Source organism: Meleagris gallopavo, chromosome Z (genome assembly GCF_905368555.1).
Source record: "Meleagris gallopavo chromosome Z, MGAL_WU_HG_1.1, whole genome shotgun sequence".
Lineage (NCBI taxonomy): Eukaryota > Metazoa > Chordata > Aves > Galliformes > Phasianidae > Meleagris > Meleagris gallopavo.
In genome coordinates, this window is record NC_139435.1 from 68,428,948 (window position 1) to 68,453,795 (window position 24,848).

Sequence of the window (24,848 nt, forward strand, 5' to 3'; positions counted from 1 at the left end):
AACCCCCTGAACCCTATTTAAGTAGACAAGTTTAATATTTAACATCAATTTCATTCTCTGCCTGTTCATTTCTACCATCACAGCAGTTCAGACTTAAAGTGAACTGAGGTAATAACACTGGAGAGGCAGTAAAGCTGAAGTTTGGAAAATACTTTAAAAAGCACACTGCTACAGAACAAATATTTAAAAGTGTGGTACCTAATGGGCAGTAGTAAAGTCAAACAACCAAGACATGCACAACAAGCCTACACTTTCTGTTGCATTTCCACCATCATGAGAGTGAAATTCATAAATGAACTGATTACAGTGAGAAGCTTTATGACACTACTGGTGACAGTAGTCTGCTTTGTCTCCTGTGGAGCTCCTCTAGAGCTCTGACAGCGTGATGGCCTGAAATCCTATTCAGTTTTGAGAATTACACTGCTCATTTCAGTTTTAGCATTTTGCCAGTTTCTCAACAAAGAAAATGTGGGATATGCAGTACTGGCTTTTGGCTGGTTTTGGATAATGTATGGGGAGATACTCATTTTTTATTATATTCTTTTCTGTAGTACTAGTGGAGAAGGAGGGCAATATAGTAAGAGATTCTTGCTATACTATCTTATATAAAATCTGTAAGACATTAGCTGACCCAAGGGTTTGCCATTAAAATCAAGAGGACAGGCAAAGGATAGAGAAAGAGACAGCTCAGAGAGGAGAATACGGATGTAATGAATGCATTAATTCTGATGATATGTTTTAAATGTTGGTGCTGGGTTTTCAGTTATTTCAGCGAGCTTTTGAAACAGGTGATTCTGGAAACAGCAACAAAACGAATAAAGTGAAGAAGCTCAGGAACAGTATATGAGAACTTACAGAATAGGTAGTGTGATGGTGCTATCTGAATCTCTCTTTGGCTGACTTTTTGAAGAAAAAATGTAGGGACAAACAAAATTCAGTGTTGCACTGATACAGATTTAGTGGTAGTTGTAGTATATGTGTCCTCACAGATTGCCTTCTACTATCAGATACAAAGGCTACAGACGACAAGTATCAAGTGCTTCAAGAGCATCATTTGCATCTGCTATCCTGTTTATTGATTTGGAAAATTGACAGCAGCCAATTGTTCCATGGTAGAGTATGCATCCCTGAGGATCACATGGTTATTCCTTCTTCATGACCTTTTTGCCTTTTGTTTCCTCTGACCAATCAATAAAACATGCTACTAAAAGTAAAAAATTACTAAAATAACAACTTGGTGAGGATTAGCCTAGAGCCATTGAAATAACAGATCAGACAATATCAGATAAGGTAAGAGTACCATGCCAACTAGTTGGAATTAATTAGTTAGTAACACTGGGGACAACAACTTTTCATTTTTGTCTAGCACTCCTGCATGGAAAGATTTACTACTGCCTAACATGTGTTTTCACTGCTAGTTGCTTCACTGCCTGTTGATGGAATGGAATTGGCCAGTTCTGCAGAGGCTGATGTGGTTTGCATCACAATCTGTCAGCTGCTCCAATGGGTTGTGATGAAGATTTTACCCATGTATATGCAGAACTTTTCCTTCCCAAAGCGTATCTGAAATATTCTAGTCCCATCCTTCCTGCAAGGACAAAGTTTTTAACACAGATAATAATATCAGATTTATTATTTCTGATAATGGGCCTCCCAGAAGACAGATGAAACATATGTACGAAGAAGGAGAGAGTTCTTTGCAATGAATCTAGTGTGGGCTGGGGAGGGCAGAGACTTCTTCTTTAAGGCCTTGAAGAGTGGAAGAGTTGAGCAAACATATCTACTGGGTAACAGGGAAATATAATAAGTACCGAAGATTTTGCAGAGTAGTTTTCTAGCTGCATCCATGTGGCTTTCTGATCTCTCTGAGCTCTCACAGATTACAAGTAATTACAAACATGCATGGAGAACCCCATCAATCAAGCACTGAAAATAGACAGGATTTTTCAAAAATTACTGCATTTTTATTTGCTATCTATTTCATGCATCTTTAAAATCTCACCACTTCATTTCTTCCTCCAAAGTTCTGGAGCTACAGCCTAATTTTATATTAAAAATGAAAGCAGAACTTCTAAAAAGTGATCCATACTGGAGTTCTGGAACACATTCTGTCAAAACTTAATGCCTAAATAAGAAAGGATTAATAACATTATTAAAGGATTGTATTGCAGCTTTCTTCACTTTTCAGGCCTAACAGTGGAAGTCACAAAACAGAACAAAACATACCAGCCAAGTGATCAGTCAACCTGTTCCACCCAGTTAAGAGAGGTGAAATATATGACCTGGGATCAACTTGCTATGGTCAACTCAAATAACAATACATACCTCAATTCTTCCATGCAGAAAAAAAATATAATTGGTAAACATACAGCTAAAGCCAACTTGTTTTTAACCTTCTTTCAATAGAACTACAAACAGCAAAATAAAATGCATTCAGTTAAAGTAAATCCATTACTGAAAGTATAAATAACTTACCTTAAGACTTAGTGCGTTAAAGTCCTGGAGTTGATCACTGCACCTTTGAAAATAAAATCCACCTATTAAAATTTCTACAACTAATTTAGCTAAGCACAAAAAGCCCTGCAATTTGAAATCCTTTACTTTGAGTAGGTAGGCTGCAGGCTTGCAGGGTTTTTCAGTATCAATCAGCATGCTCCTTTCTGACTTAGAGCTACCTTAACAATGTGAGTGCAATTTGTTCAGTCCCTCACTACCTCTTTTGAAGTTTCCAAGAAGGAAGTCCACTGTAATATATGTTCCTGCCCGTCTCTGCTCCCCAACCTGGATTTCAGCTCATTTTGTATTAAGAAGCCTGGCAAGAAATCTTTCTAAAGCGACCATTTTTATGAAGCAGGAATCAACAATATTTCGTACTCCCTCTGCAGCACTGGTTACTGCGGCAGCAGTTAACCAACAAACACTGCTCAAAAATAAATACCAATCTCACAGATGACAGAAAATAACATACCTAGCTTTAACCTCTTACTCAGCTTTTTTTCAGAATAAAGGGGAATATAATGACTGGATTTCTCCCAGTTTGCCAATGCTTGTGTCAGCAAATTGGACAAAGCACTGGAAAAAAGCTTTTTTTTCTTTCTGGAAAAAGAACACATTGATGAGTCTTCTTCCATTTTAATTTCTGTCATTTGCACATATTCCGTGAATGATACTGTGATTCATTTATCATGGAAGAATGCCTGGAGTAGATCCTTTGCTTCTCTGCGTCTAGAATGATTTCAGGAAAGCAATTTGCAGTGTCTGATGATCTTGCCCCTTGAGTTCAAGACATCAAAGTCCTCTTGTTAAGTGGGCAATTCTGTCCTGTTTTTGAGAGACTGTGAAGAAGAAGCTTACTCCTCTGCAACCCCTGGGTCACATGCCATGTGCACACACACATACATACCTTCTATTTTCAAATACTAACTGAAAATATTTATTTACTCTTCAAACCTTTGAAAATTTCTTAATTCATGAAACTGCAGACCTGCTGCATCCAATTTCATGTTAGTATGAAATTATCTATCATCCTTGAAATATGAGAGCACAGCAGCCCAAATACTATATGGTTATTCTTCTACTGACCTTGCTTTGTTATAATACAAATAGTACAACTATCATATTCACCTTAGTTTCACAGGTTTAATTTTTTCATAGCAAAGTGCAGAGCTTATGAGGATCATCCAAAATATTTCTGTTAGATTCATCTCACTAAAAGACTTCTGCAGGAAATATCACAATGATGCAAGAATAAAAGTAATCTTAACAGCTGTTACATTATTTTCACCAATTTGACTTGTTTGGAAATTTGTACCATAGGTAATTTCAGAATAATCTTCCCTAAAATTCCAGATCCTACTTTATACTATTCCCAAGCCTCCTGAAATTTTCAGATTACTAAATAAACCCTGAAAGTCACCCAGTCAATAGTGTCAATAACACAGTCAATAATTTCCTAGGTAGCTAATACAAAAGTAAATCATACATTTGTGTCTCAGAAAAAGATACGAGTTCTGATTTTCAGTATATAAAAACAACATTCTTCTTCTTAAGTATATACTTGCATGAACTCAACAGCACAGCAAAATCTATTTAAGAACAATGCAAGTTTTGACAACCTCAACTGTGTTAACTGACACACAAAAAAGTAATAAAAATGGATAACTTTTTTGTAAGATGAAACTTTTGAAATTTCATTATGTTTAGAAAAAAATAACAGCAAAATCTGATTTCAATTAATCAGATTAAAAGTTAATCAGAAACAAATGCAGTAATGTCAGGGAAATGTATCTTCCTCCTGAGCGGAGCAAAGAAAACCAGAGGAGTGATTTGGAAAAATGCATGGGAACTGGGAGTTTTTGCTCAACAATAATAACAACAATAAAAATCTTCCTTAGAAAGTACATGCAGAATACATTTTTAGCTTTAATTCTAATTTAATAATGAAATATATATGTCCAACTAGCACCTTGTAAACAGAAAACTTAGTGTGTCATGTCAGGCTTCTTCCAGTACTGTCCACATTACAGATTTCTTAATTTATGTCTGTATTCCCATACAGATCTTTAGCAAATCTTTTGCCTTCTTTTTTCCTCTCAGAATAACTACTCACAGTTTAGTTGCTATTTACAAAGTGCTTGTCAAGCCTTCAGAACAAACCTTCTAACTTTGTTTTAGAATCTTCAGCTTAGTGCACCTCATGAAAAAAAATTAAATCAATTTTATTTGTATCTAACTGAAGTCACTTGCTACAGTGATTATCATTAACTTAAGAACTGGCTTAACAGCCAGTACCTCCTAAGCTCCTATTACCTTATCTCCTATTACCTTATTTTTGACAATAAAGGAATTCTTTTTTATACGATCTCATCACCGTCAGTGCTATTGTATACAATAATTACAAATGTGAAGGTATCTGAAAACATTCTATGATGACTGCATAACATTTCATGAAGACGCATCCCTAATTCAGATTTGTAAGCCTTCTGAAATACGTATCTGATTAAAAAAAAATACCATAGACCTGCCATAAACTTGGAATAGAACAATGTCAGAATAGATACTTCATATGCCTATTCAATTTATTTCATCTCAAGAATTAATTAATTCACTTTCTGGTATAATTTATTCAAATATAAAAATAAGAACACTATTTTGTAAAACCAACAGGGAGATACATATATATATACCTAGACAGGATAAGGGACTAATTTACTCTTAAGAACTCTTACTCATAGTTTATTTTCCTTAGCCTGCTAATAGTAAGTAAATACCTCCTTGGTGCAGAATGATGTCAATGAAGGAGGTAAGACAGCTTATTCTTAGTGGCAGACATATAATCAGTTTTGCTGAATCTTTAAGCATCCAAAACACGACTACTCAGTTGTTTAAAAGTTTTCCATAACTTATAAGAACCAAAGATACCACAGGCAAGGAAGCCCTATCTTGGGCTCATAGTTTTTGAAAGTTTCTACACAACTGATTTAATTGCTTAAAAAAAAAAAAAAGAGTAAAACCTTAGTTACAGTTCTAATGTTCCCATCCCACTTCATATACTTCTTATTTGGATAAAAAGTAGCTTTTTTTTTTTTATTTTGGCCACAAAATTGTCACTTTGCTGACTGAGCAAATCTGGTCAAGTTACACAAGTTTTTACTATTTGAATATGTATACATCCAATAGAAACTTGCAAGTAGACAGTTAAAAACACAGATACTGTATGCAAAGTTCACTGGAAGTTAAACATGACATTTCAAAGAGAAATGGAATCATAAAATGGTTTGGATTGGAAGGGACCATTAATGATCATAGAGTTCACCCCCTGCCATGGGCAGGCTCACCTTCCACCGATCAGGTTGTTCAAAAGCTCTGTCTGCAGTGGGGATGGATTTATTTCACCCCAAGTTATAACATGATATTATTTTTTCTTTGATCACAGAATCATTAAGGTTGGAAGAGATCACTAAAATCACCTAGTCCAACTGAGCTAATGATGCAGCTCTTTGTTGTTTGGAGCAACCTGCAGGTCTCTGATGGGATGTTCTGTGAATACTTATTAATCATTTTGGATTAAAATGTCTGGTAGAAGAATAAAGTATTATGCATACTGCAGTAGTCCTATTTTGTGTACCAGAAGGATCATACGAATTTCATTTAATATAATCTATAAACCCTGTTTTCTCCTTTGAAAACAATGGAGAATCACCCAGCCAGAAAGAGTCAGTTGAGTGATTTATAAAAATAAATTGCCTTAGCTGTAAACAATTAGCAATGCAACAGTGAAGGCACAGTTCTCACAATAACAAAGGAATAATTACTGAGCTTGTTCTGTGACTGATGAAGAAAGATTCTGAAAGAAAATTTAATCACTGATTTCTTATCATGTAGTTAGATGCCAAATGAGATCACATAATTATAGCTGAATGAATTTCTGTCCTCAAATTATATATAAGCATGTCTAGTGTGCTGATTATAGAAGCAAGAAAAGCTAGAATCTTGGATGTTTATTTCATAGAGTAATAATGGGCATTCACTTTTAGCATGCAGAGGCAGGTACATTCTTATAGCTATAAGAAGAAGGAAATAGTTTAGACCCAAACAGTTATTCAGCATCCACAGGGAAATTTTGCAGGAAGTTCAAGCATGCACTGCCAGAGTCCTTTCTCAGGAATTACCTTCATCACAGCCACAAAACGAATGCATCCCTGGCAGGAACATAACCAAAAGATTCCCGTCCTGATCACAGCTCATCCCCTTCTGTGTGTTCCTGCTTTAAACAGCACTGGATTCCCATTTTTCTCTACCCATACAACAGCCTCCATCACCTTGACATTCTTACTGGCTTAGACTCATTCTCATTGACTACTACATCTCAGATTTTTAGGATCTTTGAAATGATACTGTCATTATCCAATTACTGACGTGAGCTTGAAAACAATGCCATGTAACTACAAAAGAGAACAAGAAAAATGATGCATTCATTTATCACCTTCAAATACTCTTTTTCCAAGAAAATCGACCAGACTAAGTCTCTGGTACATTACAGATGGATTTCTACTAAGTTAATTAACAGCATTAATACAGAAAAGCATTAATGCAGGTAGCTTTGTATTTAAATCAAGATAATGAAAGTTAAGAAATTATGGAAACAGTATCAATAATAAGCAAACAAAATGGAGCTCATAGGATACAGAGTATCCACTAAGAAATTCAGTCCTTTATAAAAACGTGGTATGTTGTTGTGAACAACTACAGGAAATTTTTAAAACACAAACTGGAATTTCACTTGGTTTTACTGAAAAAGACACTGTACTCCTGTCAGAACTACAGATGAATGAAGTGGCAAAAGGGGAATACCTTGATGTCTCTCGTGCTGCCCAGATTCTCTGCAAAATATTTGTGCGACTGCTTTAGCAAATTCCACCAGCTCTCCTGCTTGTCCATGTAAGCAGAGCAGTGCATTTCAAGAACCTGATGGCAACGGGTGCAGGGAGCACAAGGCCATGTGGGCAAGACAAAGCTGCCCTTACAGACTAGCAGCTCGTCCCTCTAGCTCTTCATTAAAAGCTTCCCAGAACTCCCAGCAGAGCCTGAGAGCGTAAGGCTTTATGTGTGAAGGAGCTTTTCTGCCATTCTGGTCTCAGTGTCACATTCTGTTTTGACTTTTAAGTAAGACAAAAAGCAAGCTGGAAATTTTTCATCTTGCCATATTGTGGACAACACAGGACCATTGTGAATGACACCTGCTATTAAGCCTTTTTCATACATTCATTGGCTCAAAAACAAAAACAAAAAGAGTGAAAATAAGTGTGTGTGGCCAGGAATGTAATTAACAAAAGGTTATTTGAAGTTGCAAGTTATAACAGTTTCCTACTGTACTTCAATTTATACTGTCTGCTAAGTCCTCACAGCAGACCAGTTTAAACTGTTCAGAAAGGAGTGACTATACTCCTCTCACCACTTCACTATAATCTCAGGCTTCTCACTATCTGTATTACTTGCAATAGGAAATGACCAGCTCCTGAATGACTGGAGGATGAGTAAAATCTGCTATGAATGTTGCAAGCAAAAAGACTGCCATAGCTATCCAGGTGCTCTCTGGGGCAGATGCTCCTGTTATTTACTAATTTTCGTCATTTGAGAATTAAGGTTGTTGTTTCAGGGAAAATTTTGCAATTTTTTTCTCCAAATCTACTATCAGAAACACATCCTGTTTAGATACACTCTGATGCAGAGCCTGACAGGATCCAACACATATTTTGAGATTGCAACCACCACCGGGTTTGCCTGTGATAGAACCGTTCAGTGTCTGTTTCTCCCCACAAAAGTGAAAGACAAAAACAAATAAACAAAAGCCCCTATGGATTCGATGCACCTGGCTTGAGAGTTATTAAAACAGGAGAAAATGCCCTCCAGCAGTTGGTTATGAGAACAACTGTTTCAGTAGTGTTTATCAGCGTGCAGCAGGACTAATGTTCTAGTCCTCCCTCCCCAAGTACACAAAAAGCAATTACATGAACAGTAACTGCTGTTCTCATGTTTTCTGGAAGCTGTATTCACTGAAAACAGTTTGGAAAGACCTAAGTTTCAAATTCTTCTCCCAGGAAAGGGTTCAACTATTGGATGAAAGGATTGTCAGCCTGCATTTCTTCAGGGTTGGGACAAGCAAGTATTACCAGCAGACATTAGCAAAGACTATTAGGGAATAACGACTCCATTCAATAACAGTTGAATGAAGTTTCTTAATTTGCTTTTCATTTCACTTTAGAATGATTTTTTTTTTTTTCCTGAAAGTCTGCTTTGAACAGAAACTTGGAATTCTCTGCATCAATCAGTAGACTGATAGTTGGTGTGGTCACCTCCATGCACACAGTTCAAAGTAGTCTGACTCCACATAGTCTAGCTGAGTCATTCAGACCAGTATTTCCAATAAAGAAAATCAATCAATAAAGAGGGATGTTTGGAATATGGGCTACTCACTACAGCTAGATTAATTCTAATGTAGCTGGTGAAGGAACAGGAATAGCAGTTTCTAATAGCCTTTTTCCTCAGAGGATATAAGTAAAAGGTGCCTCTATAAACTAGCTGAAAATGTAGCTAAGACTTTTAATGTGGATTACAATGAGAACTGATAAATAAAAGCAATAATTTTTTCTTGTCCTGAGACCCTGCCAATTCCACACATAATCACAAATGCATACCTATTGCCTGTTTTTTCATGTGTCTTGTATCTGCAGATACTCTATTAATTCACAAGAAAAGCACACACAAGCATTTTACTTGGGGTAGAAAGATGATATGAAATTATATGATGTTAGGAAGTACTGCAGCAAGCAAACTGAGCTAAAATCAGGCTCAAAGTTATTTTTATTCACTGTCCTCATTGGATGTTTAATGTTATAGTATCCTTGCAGGAAATAAGCCATTTTACAATCAATACATTATGCTAAGTGCAGAACCAAAATCTGAGAATTGCTGCATATGAATCTCAGCTATTTCTTCTCACATAACTCAGATAGAACATGTTTTCTTCACATAACATCATATAAATAGCACAGATTGCTATTTATATTGCTGAGCTCCTGAGAGTCTCTTCTGTGACAACATTAGGTTTCCATGGGGGGAAGAAATCCCACTTAATTCATAGTTATTCTCCTGTTAAGGAAGCAGGGACATTTAAAAATGAACATTGGAGGCAGAGGTCTTTCTAAATGGACATATTTTGTCTGGTTTAGAAAGAGGAGCTGACCTGGTAATTGCCTTTTGTAGTTGATCCTCAGAAGGGATCAAAAGAGAGTTCTTAAGATGGGCTTGTAAGAGAGTCAACCCAGTGCTCTGTCCTTCACTGGGGATTTATCAATAGCCATGTCATTAATTTGAATCCCAGGTAACTTAACTCTTGATTGATGTCCTCTTTGAATCAGACTCACCAGGTTGAACTCATCCTTGTTGAACATGAAATAAATACATTATAATATAAAAATTCTGCCTTCAATAGCAGCATACTGATAATAAGCCTAAATAACCAGATTGAAGCTGTCTTCTGCCATTATGTATCTTGAGATGCATAAGAGCTTGGCATGAATGTTTAGGATAACTTCAAAAGACAGAAAACCATGTTTAAACTTGCTCACACACACAAACACTGAATTCAGGAGATTCAAAATGAAAAGCTGAACATGCAAAAGCATTCAGTCCCCCTGAAAGCTCTTCTGCTTGGACCTACAAAATGAACTGCTTGCTTATTAGAAATGAGTTTTCAACACAATCATCAACACAAGTGTGAGATTTAATAGAAATGACATCAAAACTGCCACCATGTTTGGAAGCAATTCAGTGAAGTATCTGTTGCTTTTATGAAGATAGCATGCAATGGACAAAATAAATTAAGAATGTAAAGAAGGAAGACATCCAAAAAAGGTCTTGAATCAGTCTTGAAAAAGAAACAATCACAAATATCTCAAGAGTTCAGTTTTAAAGAAAAGCTGTTGGTAAACAGTGTGGATAGTAATGCACCCAAAGCAATAATCAATCGCAGTTCATTGCTATCTGCATCCAAAAACACATTATGAATGACTTCTCAGACACTCACGGGAGAAGCAGTTACTTTCTAATGGAAGTAACGACAGCAGTCATTATTATCTGGCATTATTAGAAAACAATAATAATTGCTAAAAAATATCCACATAATTAAAATCACTGAACAGAGTTATTGTTAAGCATTCTCTCTCTGGAATGCTCATCTCCCTTTTTAAGGGTCCTATTCCAGTATTCATAATTACTTTAGAAAGAAACTACATATAATGGGATTTCCAGAGAAAGCATGCATATTATTCAGGAGTCGTGGCTCAGGAATATATATTCATAATTATACTTCCTTGCCTTTTTAAAGAGAGATAAACATACTCCACTACCACAGTATAATTCTATAAAAATTCTACGTTGCAAATGTTATCTATACTGCTATAGAGCCAAACAACAGATTAAATTCACATTTATGCCCCAAGCCCAAGACCATGTGGCTGTTCAAATACTGGTATTGTATAAAAATATAATCTCTGATTGTTTTTTATATATATTTTAGTATAAACTTTACCACCACATGGCATCACTACAATTTTGTCAGAATGCTCAGAAGAAAAGAAGAGAATGGCAGATACACTCCTAATGGTCAACATATTCTTACTGTATGCAGCCACCATTGCTATAAACACACCATAAAAATAAGTGAGAAATGATAAGTGAGAAATGATTGTAAAAATTTGCAAGGAACCCATTTGTTTTTCTGCACAGCCTGTGTTTGCTGCAAGAACGAAAACTAAAATGGAACAGTGGTTTCCTTCCTCACTTCCCATTCCACCTCCCATTTGTGGCAGCAGAAGCTGCTGTTGCTCTGGGGGTGCACACATGGCACCTCTTGTTCAAGTGTTGGTGAATGTGAATGTGACACCCAAAACTGTTTGCCCCAGACTGATAGTGCTGAAGAAAGACATAATTATTGGCTGCACTGGCACTTGCAGCCACCTGTGTTTGTTAGGTAGACGGCATCTTCTTAGCATTTCTTATAGAAAGATATTTAAAATTATTTGCTGATGCCTGGTAAAAAGTGTTTAGTATTGTCTTTTATTGCTGCCATTGGTTCCAAATATGTAATTCATTTATTAGCACTTAATTATGGGTTGTTAACAACAAACAATTTTAATTTAAGCCAGTTCAATGTTTTTTTTTTCCTCTCAGATGTTATTACTTTTAAATAGATTAGAATGACTTACCTTTAACTTGAAACAGACCAAGATCCACAGTAAGAGTTCACATCTTACCTTGATTCAAGGTCTGAATTATAACAAGGGAAGATATGATTTGCTCCCCAACCAAACACACCATATCAATTCAGAAATACCTGCTTCACTCATTAGAAACTGGTGAAGTCGCACTTACAGCCCATGTGGAAGGTCAAATATAGCAATCCATCAGAGACTAACAGATGCCCAGATGCTAAAATGATGGAATTCTTCAAAAGAATAAAATATTTTCCCAATTCCTTTAAAATTCTGTAAAATGTGTTTATAGGCGGGGTCTGATAAAGGATAATAAAAAAAGCTTCTTCAAGTATGTTAACAGCAAAAGGAAAACTAGAGAGAATGTGGGTCCCTAAGTGAGGGGGGGGGGCTTCTGGTAACGGGAGATGCTGAGAAGGCAGAGATACTGAATGCCTTCTTTACTTCCGTCTTCAGTGAAAAGTCTCTCCCTCAGGTTTCTCACACCCTGGAGGTTAGTGAGAGGGTCTGGGGAATGGGAGACTTCCCTTTAGTCAGGAAAGAGGACATGCGTGAGCGCCTAGGCAGTACTAAGGTCCACAAGTCCATGGGACCTGATGGGGTGCATCCACGTGTGCTGAGGGAGCTGGTGGAGGTCGTTGCCGAACCGCTCTCCATCATTTTTGAGAGGTCTTGGATAACAGGGGAGGTCCCTGAAGACTGGAGGATAGCCAGTGTCACTCTGGTCTTCAAAAAGGGCAAGAAGGAAGATGTGGGTAATTATGGGCCTGTCAGCCTCACCTCCATCCCTGGAAAGGTGATGGAACAGCTTGTGCTGGATACCATCTCCAGACAACTGGGAGAAAAGGAGGTTTTCAGGAGTAGTCAGCATGGGTTCACCAAGGGGAGGTCGTGCTCGATCAACCTGATGGCCTTCCATGATGCTGTCACATGCTGGGTGGATGGGGGAAGAGCGGTAGATGTAGTCTACCTTGATTTTAGAAAGGCGTTTGATACTGTCTCCCACGACATCATTATAACAAAGCTGAAGAAGTGTGGGATAGATGAGTGGACAGTGAGGTGGGTTGAGAACTGGCTGACTGGCAGAGCGCAGAGGGTCATCGTTGGTGGTGCAGAGTCTGGCTGGAGACCTGTAACCAGTGGTGTCCCCCAGGGGTCTGTGCTGGGTCTGGTCTTGTTCAACATCTTCATCAATGACCTTGATGAGGGGATAGTGGCCACCCTCAGCAAGTTTGCTGATGATACGAAGTTGGGAGGATTGGCTGACACGCCTGAAGGCTGTGCTGCCATTCAGCGAGACCTGGACAGGCTGGAGAGCTGGGCAGTAAGAAACCGGATGAGGTTCAACAAAAGCAAGTGTAGGGTCTTACACCTAGGGAGGAATAATTGCATGCACCAATACAGGCTGGGGGATGAGCTGCTGGAGAGGAGCTCTGCAGAGAGGGACCTGGGCGTCCTGGTGGACGACAGGTTGGCCATGAGCCAGCAGTGTGCCCTCGTGGCCAAAAAGGCCAATGGCATTCTGGGGTGCATTAAGAAGAGCGTGTCCAGCAGGTCGAGGGAGGTGATCCTCCCCCTCTACTCTGCCCTGGTAAGGCCTCATCTGGAGTACTGTGTCCAGTTCTGGGCTCCCCAGTACAAAAAAGACAGGGATCTCTTGGAAAGAGTCCAGCGGAGGGCCACAAAGATGGTGAAGGGCCTGGAGCATCTCCCCTGTGAAGAAAGGCTAAGTGAACTGGGTCTGTTTAGCCTTGAGAAAAGACGACTGAGAGGGGACCTGATCCAGGTTTATAAATATCTGAGGTGTGGCGGCCATAGCGGTGAGGCCAGTCTCTTTTCAGTGGTACGTGGAGACAGGACGAGGGGAAACAGACATAAGCTGCAGCATAGGAAGTTTCGCACGAATGTGCGTAAGAACTTCTTCATGGTGAGGGTGATGGAGCACTGGAACAGGCTGCCCAGGGAGGTTGTGGAGTCTCCTTCTCTGGAGATATTCAAGTCTCGCCTGGACGCCTACCTGTGCGACCTGGTGTAGGGAACCTGCTTTGGCAGGGGGGTTGGTCTCGATGATCTCTAGAGGTCCCTTCCAACCCCTACAATTCTGTGATTCTGTGATTCTGTATGCACTCATGAAAATAAAGACAACCATACACATATTAATAAATAAAATGAAATAAACTTGCAGATGAATAATTATGATTAGTAATAGAGCAATAAATAATGTAACCAGTTTAAATAAAACATTCTGAATTGTTAAAGGGTGAGAATTATACGTCTTTTCTATTCTCCTTATTATTTTTTGTAATGATATATGAAATTCATTAAAAGACTTTTTTGGAGCCAGTGTCTTAAAATAACCATTAAAACTATTTTGAGGAAGAAAGACCTTGAAAGCTATTATATACTGTATTATTATGCTTTCTAATGATTTGATACTGACTACAATTTGCCAGTTACCTCTGTTGTTATTAATTATGTGAAAGCTCTGAAGAAGAAGTAAGGAATATGAAGTAAGGAATGTCTGCTGTCTGACAACCATCAGCACGAATGGAAATCTGAAATAAAATGATTTGGAAGCCCTCTCTGAAGGCAGAGGCTATAACATGAAGGTGGCATCAGCAAAAGTGAAAGCAATCTAGTATTTAGTCCATCTTTTACAGCTAGTACAGAAAAGCTGACATCTCATTTATGCAACTGTACACAATTCTCAAGAAAACTGATAAAAGTAAGGAGGATTTAGAAATGTACTTAAATGGAAAACAGAAAAGAAAGAGAAATATTGGAGAACACTTCACAAAAATGAGCATAAAATCGACAAATAATCTGCGTGTCTATTTTCTTTCCCTGGTTGTTTCAAAAGAGATTGACGTTGGCTAATAAAGCAAAGAAGCTGTGCTTGGAGAATTTTTTTTGTGTGTCATCCCTTTTTTTTTTTTTTTTCTCCTTATGAAAAAAATATATTACTCTGTACTGGAGAGAGTTCTATACTTAAATGGACTTTCTTTTGGCCAACCAGCTGACAAAATTTTCTCTTTGTGAAGAGAAAATTCTACCAGCACCTTAAAATGAAAGTAAATTAACACAATTTTGTAACAAATAAATGGGAAAAAACAGCAATTAATTTACTCATCTTGCTTGACTTTCATTTTAAATATATATTTAAGATGCCACATTGAAATCTCCCAGCATTCAGACTACCTCCTTTGTAAGACATCAAAAATTCATTTATTGTTTGTCATGTACTGTGATTACAGAGGATTTTTCATACTGATATTAAATAAAAAATCAAAACACTGTTAAATCAGTGCCATCTATGGCAAAGAAAGACTTACCAGATCCCTAATTAGTATAGCTTATTTGAATAGAATTAGCTCATATGAATTATAGCAGCATCAGCACTAATTTAGACTAGTAAATAAGTCTGCACTAGGTGGTTCATGGGTTCAGCTGGTTTGATGTGTGCTTCAACAGCTCTGAAAGTACAGCTTACAGTATATAAAGAAAATTAAATGATCATGTTCCAAAATGACATTTGGTGTATTGGCCATCATGGATCATGCTGAAGAAAAGAAAGTTACAGTTATAGCCATTAATTCCAATTAAAAAAAAAAAAAAAAAAAGGAATTTATAGTCAGTGGACATGGTTTAGTATACATTGGCTTATTTGCTTAAAATGTTCAACACAGGAATGATGTGTTGTGAGGGGTTATTCTACAGATTATCATTATTTCTTTTTGTAACAATTTATACAACACACAAAAAGAACTCAAGGTGATTGTGTTTCCTATTCAAACTTCTGTGCACTGGGAATGTCTCAAGAACAATAATTTTCAACAAGGAGAAAATTACAAATACGTAATTTTCTGAATGACAGCCACTATGTCTGGGTATTCATATGTGATCTCTATGGAAATAGAGAAAAAAATCTGTATTTATTAGGAAAAAGAGAGAGAGGGCAGACAGAATTCAAAATTGTTCCCTACATATATTAAATCCTATGATAATTAGCCTTGCTCTTTTACTTCTGCAGTTGTCAGCTTTTTCCTTCTGCCATTTGTCTTCCACATTTCCCTGTCTTACATCACCGTGTCTATGCCAGCACAGGCCTCGACCACAAAAAAAAAAGAAAAAAAAAGAAATGGAAACAAATAATATTATATGTTAATAAAGCTCCCAAGACACTAGGTGTGTATAAAAGTATTTCTTAAACAATGACGAAACAAAGAGAACATTGTTTTTCCCTTTTAATATTTTATATCTCCTCTACTATTAGTCACCAAACGTTCTGTTTGAAGTACCTAGATTCCTGAATATTCTCAAAGCTGAGGCTCTGGATCTGGAGACACCAACAACTATAGAGGCTGAAACTGAGCTGCTGTAATCCTCTTCTTCAACTCCCAGGAAAGAGGACATCAATTGTAAGCATAATTGAAAGTCTTATTTTTGAATAAGCAGTTAATTGCTTGCTTGGCTCCAAATGACTTTGATTTGCTTTTAAGTGCACTCATAAATGTCCCTCAATAGGAGAGATGCACTAAACTAGGGTGCAGAAGAATCATGGTGCTGACATTGATAATGAATGCAAAGAAAGGAAAAAGTTCCTTGAAGTGTGCCACTTTGTCTTGGTTAAAATAACACAGATAATATCATGACATGACAGCAGTTAGGAGGAGAAATACATTAAAGACGAGGAGGAATTCGGATACTATGGTAACAGAGGCCTGACAGCTATCTGGGGTAAGAAAACAATAAAGAAATATTGGCTGAAAGAAATGAAAACATATGATACAATTTAGCATTATTTAAAAAAAAAATAAAAAAGCAAGATAGTCTAGTGCCAAACATACACTACAAACACTTCAAAGGCATCTTAAGTAATTCCCTTGGCATTTTGGCCAGATATAGTATATAGTCTTAAATACCTTATTTATATAAGGCTACATACAATGTAAAGCTAAAATGTAAGGCTGTATAATCTTTATTTACATAGCCTTCTTTTTACCCCAAACTTGTCTACCATTCTTTTTCTTGTGCTAGATGGACACAAAAATCAACACAATGTGTCAAGCATGTAATATCCTTTTTTTTTTCTTCCAAATAGATATAAGAATGTGAGAACAAAAGACCAGGAAGGAGGCAAGAAGAAGCAAACAGACACTGTACCTGGGTCAGTAACCCAGCTGGGTAAAAAACCTCCACTGGAAACTTTTTCAGATGCTTTGATTGCTTATGGCTCTTTAGGGTAGAGGTTGTTTCGTGAAGAATTATAGCTAATATGTATGTCTGATTCTAGAAGTGCCACACTCATCTTTCCCGAAAGAATAAAAATCTTCTTCTAGTCTCTTCAGCATAGTATTCAGTACTACCCACTGCTTTAATCCAACTGCTTTTTAATACATGTGTCCATTCAAGTTACAGTAATCCTGTTTTCATTTAGATGGATAGATAGATAAATAATAAAGGTAGCTCTATGCACTAAAAGAAATACAGAAGGCCTGCAGAAAACCTGCAGAATAAGAACCAAACTGAATATCAGTACAGTATAGAAATGGCAATGAAGTAACGTTTTGCCTTAAAAACATAATATGTAATTATTCTTCAAAAGATTGAAGGAGAAGGAAAAGGAGAGGAGAAGAGAGGAGAGGAGAGGAGAGGAGAGGAGAGGAGAGGAGAGGAGAGAGAGGAGAGGAGAGGAGAGGAGAGGAGAGGAGAGGAGAGGAGAGGAGATCCTGAATACATTGCACATGTTTGCTTTTGAAATTCTATTAATCTGCAAGGTGGCATTCATAGTTTACTGCAGGCTTGAGATGAACATCAAAACACCTCAGGTAAGTGGCTTGTGGTGGCTGAAAGTGCTGTGAGTATTCAGTTTTGCCTATTTTCCTACTTGTTTTAATTTAGTCTTATATAATAGAATAACACTCTACAAAATTTATTCCTACAGATGAGAAATTTTATTAACCCTACAGATGAGAAATTTTATTAACTTGAGTTGAATTGTTATGATATCTGAACATGAGAAAAGGAATAGAGATTGCGTTCTCAGTTGGTTAGAAGTGGTGTGTTTCAGTCATAAATCTTGTCTTTGATTACATCTGAATAATAAAATGGACGGCAGCCCAAGCATTTGGAACAATCAAATTTATGGAGACCACAACTTCAGAAAAACATTCATACAGATGCCCAAACCCTCCAACCTTAAATACTTGGCTGTGCTTTATTTCAGTTGAAGTTTGGCATCTAATTGGTTTTAAAAACAAACAACCTCTTTCTCCTCCCTGTCCCCTGAGACCTTCCTCTCTTTTTAGTCCCGAAAGCTTTCTTTATTACTGGAAGAAGAAGTTGTCAGAAAACTTGCAGATCAGTTTATCTATGCTATTGGTTCACAAGGAGTAGTTGTACTTTGACTCCATGGATGGTTTCTCATGTCCTTAATGTAAAGTTTATTCACATGCAATTGATGGTTAATTCTGTAGTGAGGTCAAAAGGAAGATATCAACAAATAAACATATTTTTAAATGTTACCCATTTGTAAAGCCAATAATTTTTAAATTTTTTTTTTTTAATTTTTTTTCTTCTACGTTTAACAGGAACTATCTTCCTGTATGGTGAGTACGGATGCCATGTAGTGAGTGCTAACTTTAGCCTTCAGAACAGTCCTGTGATCTGTATTGTAAACAAGATAAATCAGTGCCTTTCCTATACCTTCCAGCCTACACAGCAAAGGATTTAAGTTGCTACGGTTCTTGAAAAGGAATGTAACACTTCATAGATCTGACTGGTAGGGAAGGATCTTTGCCTACATTCTGATCTTTCTGGGAAATTGAGACTCCTATATAGAAAAAAAGGTAAGAAGAATCATGCCTGAGACTATTTTGAGGTAGGGACTCAATTCTCCTTGCCAAACATTAAGGTAGAGGGTTATTTTCTAGTCTATCTGCACAGCTGCATGAGAAATAGGTAGAAAGCAGTCCTCAGAGCACTGGCTTATGAGACTACTGCAATTAAGGATGATTTGGCTATCTTCATGCTCTACTCATCTGTGCAGTAACTGACATCAAACCGGGAGCAGGAGGGACAACCTTAAGCATCTTCACAGCACTGCTGACGTGGATTATGAAATGCCAAGGATTTTAAGGACAGGGAAGTTAACAGTTCTGGACAATACAAAGGTAGGCTATTGCTCCAGTTCAGGGAAAATCAGCTCTATTTCCATTATCATTAACACAGTAGGGAGATGCTTCACTGGATGATAAAAAGAATTGACAACTATTCAATAGGCGCAAGTACGCAAAAGAAATGCACTGAAGTCTGAATTAGCCTAAGTCCCTCTTCATTTAGGTGATTTTCTACTCAAGAGTAAAAGAAGTATTTTCTAGTTCAATCAATGCCCTAATAGAGGAGGTTTTTTTTTTTTTTTTTTTTTTTAATAATATAGTTGGCTTTTGTTTGCTTTGGAGCAACACAAAATATGGCTGTGTTGACACATAAACAGTTATTGGTACATCTTGGTTGCATTTTACAATTTACTAGGTGAGGTTACCTAGTAAACAGAAATATTCTTTACTGTGAAATATAAAAATTATCTTTTCAGGCGGCATTCTTGTTATGCTATCTAGTAGCTTCAGGAAAGCCAAATAATTTAATTGGATCAGTAACACATTTAAATAACTAGATTTTCCCACTTATGTGATCTCACTGTGACTCTTTTACATTAACTGATGTCAACAGTAGCAGATACATGCCAGCATCAATTTGATGTACAATCAGGAGCTATTGCCTAAGGATACAAGAAATAAGATATATTTGTGCTTATTTTCAGAGAATAATGAAGAATAATGAAGAACAAAGTGAAAGAATGCTCACTAGTTTGATGGGAAAATGTTACCTACTATGGGCTAACCAGCTTAAGATAAGTTTAAGAGATGTTAGTTATTATCCAATGAGATAAAAGGGATGGGCAAAATCATGAAGAAAGCTGTATATGTTTGTGAATTTGTTCTACAGTAGGAGGCAGTTCACAACTGAAGACAATACTATACCTCATGTTTTCTGATAATAATTCTTATTAATGACTGTCATTACATATTATTGTACTTTACTAATAAAACAGTAGTCAGAAATCCCCTTCATCTTTGGATCAGAGGTTACTTTAGCTGTCAGCCATAGAGAAATTTTCTTCCTGTTTTGAAAACAAAGTACTTGAGACAGTACCAAAAGCTTGAATAAATTTACTTATTCCCATTTAATTGTGCTGCATCTGCAAAATTCCTGAAATTTCAAGGAATAGTATTTTGAAATACATTGGTTTTGTTTATTTTTTAAAGTTTTTGATTTTGAAGTACGCTCCTCGTTGCTCCTGAATTTAAACCACCAACACAAGGTAAGAACTGCAGAAAATCAGAAATTTCAATGTAAAAAAAAAAAAAAAATGCATCAAGGCACAAACAATACCAAGTTATCCAAGGATATAAGTTATCTTGATTCCAATTTACCTCAAATGAATGAAAAGGGCCATTATCTGTTCACTTACACCTACACTTCATTCTTTAATTTTCATTTTCCATATTCTTATTTAGTTTTCTGTACTTTATTGCCTGAAGGAAAAATCCCCTTAATGCCCAGACAGTTGTTGAAATTCAAATTGAGGTATTAATCATAGAGTCCCTATAACAGAAGTACAGTACACAGAAATAAAGTAAGGGTTTCCAGGTTGGGGTTCATTAACAACACAGAAAAAAAAGCCAAAGTATTCCATCAAGGCTGATTCCAATTGCTAAGATCACTTATGTTATGTAATTATGGGCGGGAAGGGGAGGGGGAGGGAAGGAAGGGAAAAAAAATCTTATTTCGAACTAGCAAGAAAACATATTTCCAAGAATAGTGAAATGTAAGGGTTCTTTATACAGAGCCAAAAAGGAAATAAGAAGTAGCAGTGCAAATGTTGCAAGAGTGAACCTAAACCAGGGAATATAAATGAGATAAAAAATTATGTAAACTGAATTTGTACTAGGGTTTTTTTTTTAGAAAATTGTTAAGTTCCTGATTGACAACACTGTTCTTGCCAGTTTAGTGGACTAAGTGGACATACATCCTTAAAAAGTCCTATTCAGATAGAAACTGCATTCAAAACACTTTGAATTACTGGATGACAGTTTGTATGTCGCTGTCCAGCTGGGCTGCAAGAGGGTTCAAAACACTGTCTGACTGTCTACTGAAGATGTCTTCATTTCTTGAAAAAGACAGGTAGAGATGAAAGCATTAGAAACCAAATATGCACATTGCTGGGACAGACCAAGGGGACTCTAGTGCTCTGAGTTGTTTTGCTTCAGTTAGTTTATCAGCCCTGTAGTCCACTCAATGAACAGTTAATCACAGATACATACCGACTTCAGCTGCAAACTTGCACAATTAACTTCTCAGTGATCTGAAAAAGGTTTTTTTGTGGATCAATTCTTGTAAAAAAGCAGCTTAACCACAGATTAAAGCCTTCCACTGCTTGCTTCAAGTCCTGTAGCAGCAAAGTCCTACAGAAAGCTATCACAAAGTTGCAATTTATGCTGACGAAGTAGAGTACAGAATGTGCCCCCATTTCTTTTCACACAGCTGGAGACCAAAGAATGGCAATAACAGCAGTTTTGGGAAGACTGGATACCTGCCCTCACAGAGACCACACTAACTCAGCATGGCATCGGGTGAGAGAATCCATCATCTATTTTTCATTAAAATGCACACAAAGACTTGTACATGGTATATAGCAGTAACAATGAATCTATGCAGCCTTGGAAATTAGGGCTGGCAGAAAGAGATAAAAAGGAACAAAGTGATTGCTGTCTGAATAGTGAGCAAGATCCAAGGAAATTATAATGCCATTCATAGCCTTTAGTTAGGCATTTAGTCACTTTCAGCACTTGTGAAGAGATATTGTTTCTGCAATAGGCCAGAGAATTACTGATAACAGAAGCTGGATCTACACAAAATCTAGCAGGCTGATTACTCTTTAAACTTCTAATCAGCAAAAACCTTCCTTTCTAAATCCACACGAGACATATGACCTACTAGACAATTTGATTTGTGGTGGGATGTTTTGTACAAGGAATCAGAATGGATTCTGAGACCTGAGAAACGACCCCAACGAAATGACTGCTGAAGCAAGAGATGCATGTTTCCAAGCACAGACTCTTTTGAAACACCCTGTAGGAATCAGGATCTTGAGGCTTCTATCCACTCACTTACAGTTACTGAAAAGTGTGATGCATTGGAGTTGCATTTATTTACTGAGGAAGCGATGAAGCCACTCTCTTTCACCCCTGCACAACTGAATTCAAGGCTCCAGCTAGATACTGAAATATAGAAACTTCCAGAGAGTGAATATAATATTCATATCAGGCTCTCTGAAAAGATATGGGACAAAAAGGAAAAGGAAGCTTCAAAACATGGATGAATAGAAGAAAGTGGAGAGAAAAGGTGATGGAAAAGTGGGTGGAAGACACAAGCAGCTGAGGGGCTGCTGAAGGCTGAGATTACTGAAACACTGAGACACTGAAAACAAAAACTAGAAATGACAGCAAGAAATGAAAGAATGAACATCCTGATTATTGTGTCCTCCCACCAAAAGTGAAAACCAACTGAAGTATCAAGGTGTATAACCTGCTAATATGTAGCATAATTTTTTCCCTGCCCATCTGTGATTATAACAATTATAAGATAAATGGGATCGTAACTAGGAAGCTGGAGCTTGGAGGTAATCTTTTTTAGGATTCATACTTCAAAAGGGTAAGACAGGCACTGCTAGAGAAGTGTTTAAATTCTGCAAAGCAATGCAAGATAATATTCCATCTAACAGCACAGACCATGCAAGAATAAGTACAACGATATTAAACAGCAGTCTGTGAGGACCTTATTAAAGGGTCTGCAGATACTTTGGAAAATATGAACAGAAGAGTATTAGCCCATAAAGATTCACTCTACAATCTCTGCACCATGTGAAAACAGATTCAGGTGATTGTCAAACTACTATTGTTCTGAAAATTGAAAAAAATAAACAACAAAAAAAGGCAGCATACATCATTTTTGTGGGCTTCTCAACCTCTTGGGAGAATTTACAGTGTATTACTTTCTAGTGCTATATGAAAATAACTACCAATAAACTACAAGGACAGCCTGAAAAACGAATAACCTCACCTACCTCCTTTGAGCACTTGAAACAGATTAAATAATGTAAGAGCAGTGTATCCACATATATTAGTATTTTACTGTGTGGGCAGATAATCTATTACCAAGGCAAAACTTTCCTATAAGTCTCTCAAGGCTGCTATCCCTGCTACTGCCTTCACCATCTTGCAATGCCACGAGTGCCAATATAGATATTGACATATCCTATACTAATTTTGTTCTGTGATTCATGACCTTCTTTATCTAGACTACATACTTACATAGTTTCTACTTCTGCTGAAACCTTCTTAATAAAAACATCAGAATTCAGGTAGTGCAACTAAAATACTTTCTACTCTGAAATGCTAACAAAGGGAAGAATTTAGTGAGATAATACCAATTAAAGAAGATTAATTAAAACAGATAAACAGACCCAGTAGAATAAGACATTAATATGCAGAAAATGTAGCTACTCACAAATTAAAATCACGTCACAAACTGCTTATATATTGAATGCAAACACCAGAAAATGGACAGGCTGGTTTTTTTCCCAATTCATGGTGAAACTTTTAGTTGGGGGGAAAAAAAAAAAAAAAAGCTTTGTTGAATTCTACCCATTAGAATACCAATTGTTGCACCTCAAAATTAAACCACAAATAATTAATGCAAGTTAGTATTTTTCTCTGATGACCATGAGACAGCACACCTTGGGGAACAGTCATATCTCTGTGGGCTATTTATGACAAGGCAAACAGCTGTCAGTTCCAGTCTCATGCAATTCCAACCATATATCCATGACAAACGTAAGTAGAATAAACATAGTTTTCCCATGCAGGGAAAATACATACAGCAACATACATATATACCATATATTCCATATATACCGGACTAACATCCAGTTGGCACTCTGTTATAGACTGCCTAACCAGGTTGAAGGGATGGATGAGGTGTTCTACTAGCAGCTGGCAAATGATATGCGACTGTCAGTCCTTGTTCTCATGGGGAACTTCAGCTTCCCTGATATATGCTGTATACAAATTTGCTTCTGTAAACAATACAGTGCAGTGCAGAAGAAGCAGCCTGGGAGGTTTCTAGAGGGTTGGAAAATAACTTCCTGACACAGCTGGTGAGAGAGCCTACCAGCGGAGGTGCCCCGCTAGACACAAACAGAGAAGGACTGCAGGGAAATGCAGAGGTCAGGAGCTGTCTTGGGCAGAGTGACCACAAAATGGTAAAGTTCTCTGTTGTTGGTGAAGTCAGAAGGTGGGGGGGGAGGGGGGTGCAGCAAAACTGCTGCCTTGGACTTCTGAAGGACAGACTTTGATCTGTCCAGGACACTGTTAGGGATGGTCCACTGAGAACAGTCCTGAAGGGTAAAGGGGTACAGGAAGGCTGACTGCTTCTCAAGAAGGAGACGCAGGAGCAGGCTGTCATCTCTCTTCTATAAGAAGAGCCAGAGGGGAAGAAGACTCGAGTGGATGAACAGGAAACTTTTGCTGAAACTCTGACAGCCTGGCTAGGCTGGCTTGGCTGTTACAGTCAGAAAAGATAACTACATCATAGAAGATTACAGAGATTCATTGCTGAAAAAACATACCTCACAATAATCTTCAAATACAAGATGAATATGAAAGTGGACTTTATAGCAACTGTGCTTCAGATTATGTACAATATAAAGGATAATACCAGGACAGAGGGCCACACAGGACTACCACATGACAACACATGGTATTTTTATGACTGTTAGTTAACTGACTTCTGTTTGCTTTGAAACCACATTTTCCCTCTGACTAGCAGTATTAAAGAGTACTAAAGTGAGTACTGATGTGATTCATGTCTTTAAGCCTTTTACACAATCACAGAATAGTTGAGGTTGGAAGGGACCTCTCCTCTGGAGGCTCATCTGCTTGAAGCCCAGAG

At 37.3% G+C, this 24,848-nt stretch overlaps 2 protein-coding genes across 11 annotated transcripts in view; one reads left to right on the forward strand and one right to left on the reverse strand.

Moving 5' to 3' along the window:
• The window catches only part of LINGO2 (leucine rich repeat and Ig domain containing 2), a 498,204-nt gene that overhangs the window by 163,734 nt on the left and 309,622 nt on the right, over nucleotides 1-24,848 (reverse strand). For 8 of the 10 annotated variants that reach the window (XR_014880382.1, XR_014880381.1, XR_014880380.1 and 5 more), the window contains one exon: nucleotides 2,476-2,518. The exons of the other annotated variants lie outside the window; for them this stretch is intronic. The gene's annotated coding sequence lies outside the window, so the exon portion shown is untranslated. The remainder of the gene's footprint in view (nucleotides 1-2,475; nucleotides 2,519-24,848) is intronic. 10 annotated transcript variants of the gene reach the window in all.
• Nucleotides 1-24,848, forward strand: part of LOC146542361 (uncharacterized) — a 66,828-nt gene that overhangs the window by 25,944 nt on the left and 16,036 nt on the right. The gene's annotated exons all lie outside the window — the stretch shown is intronic.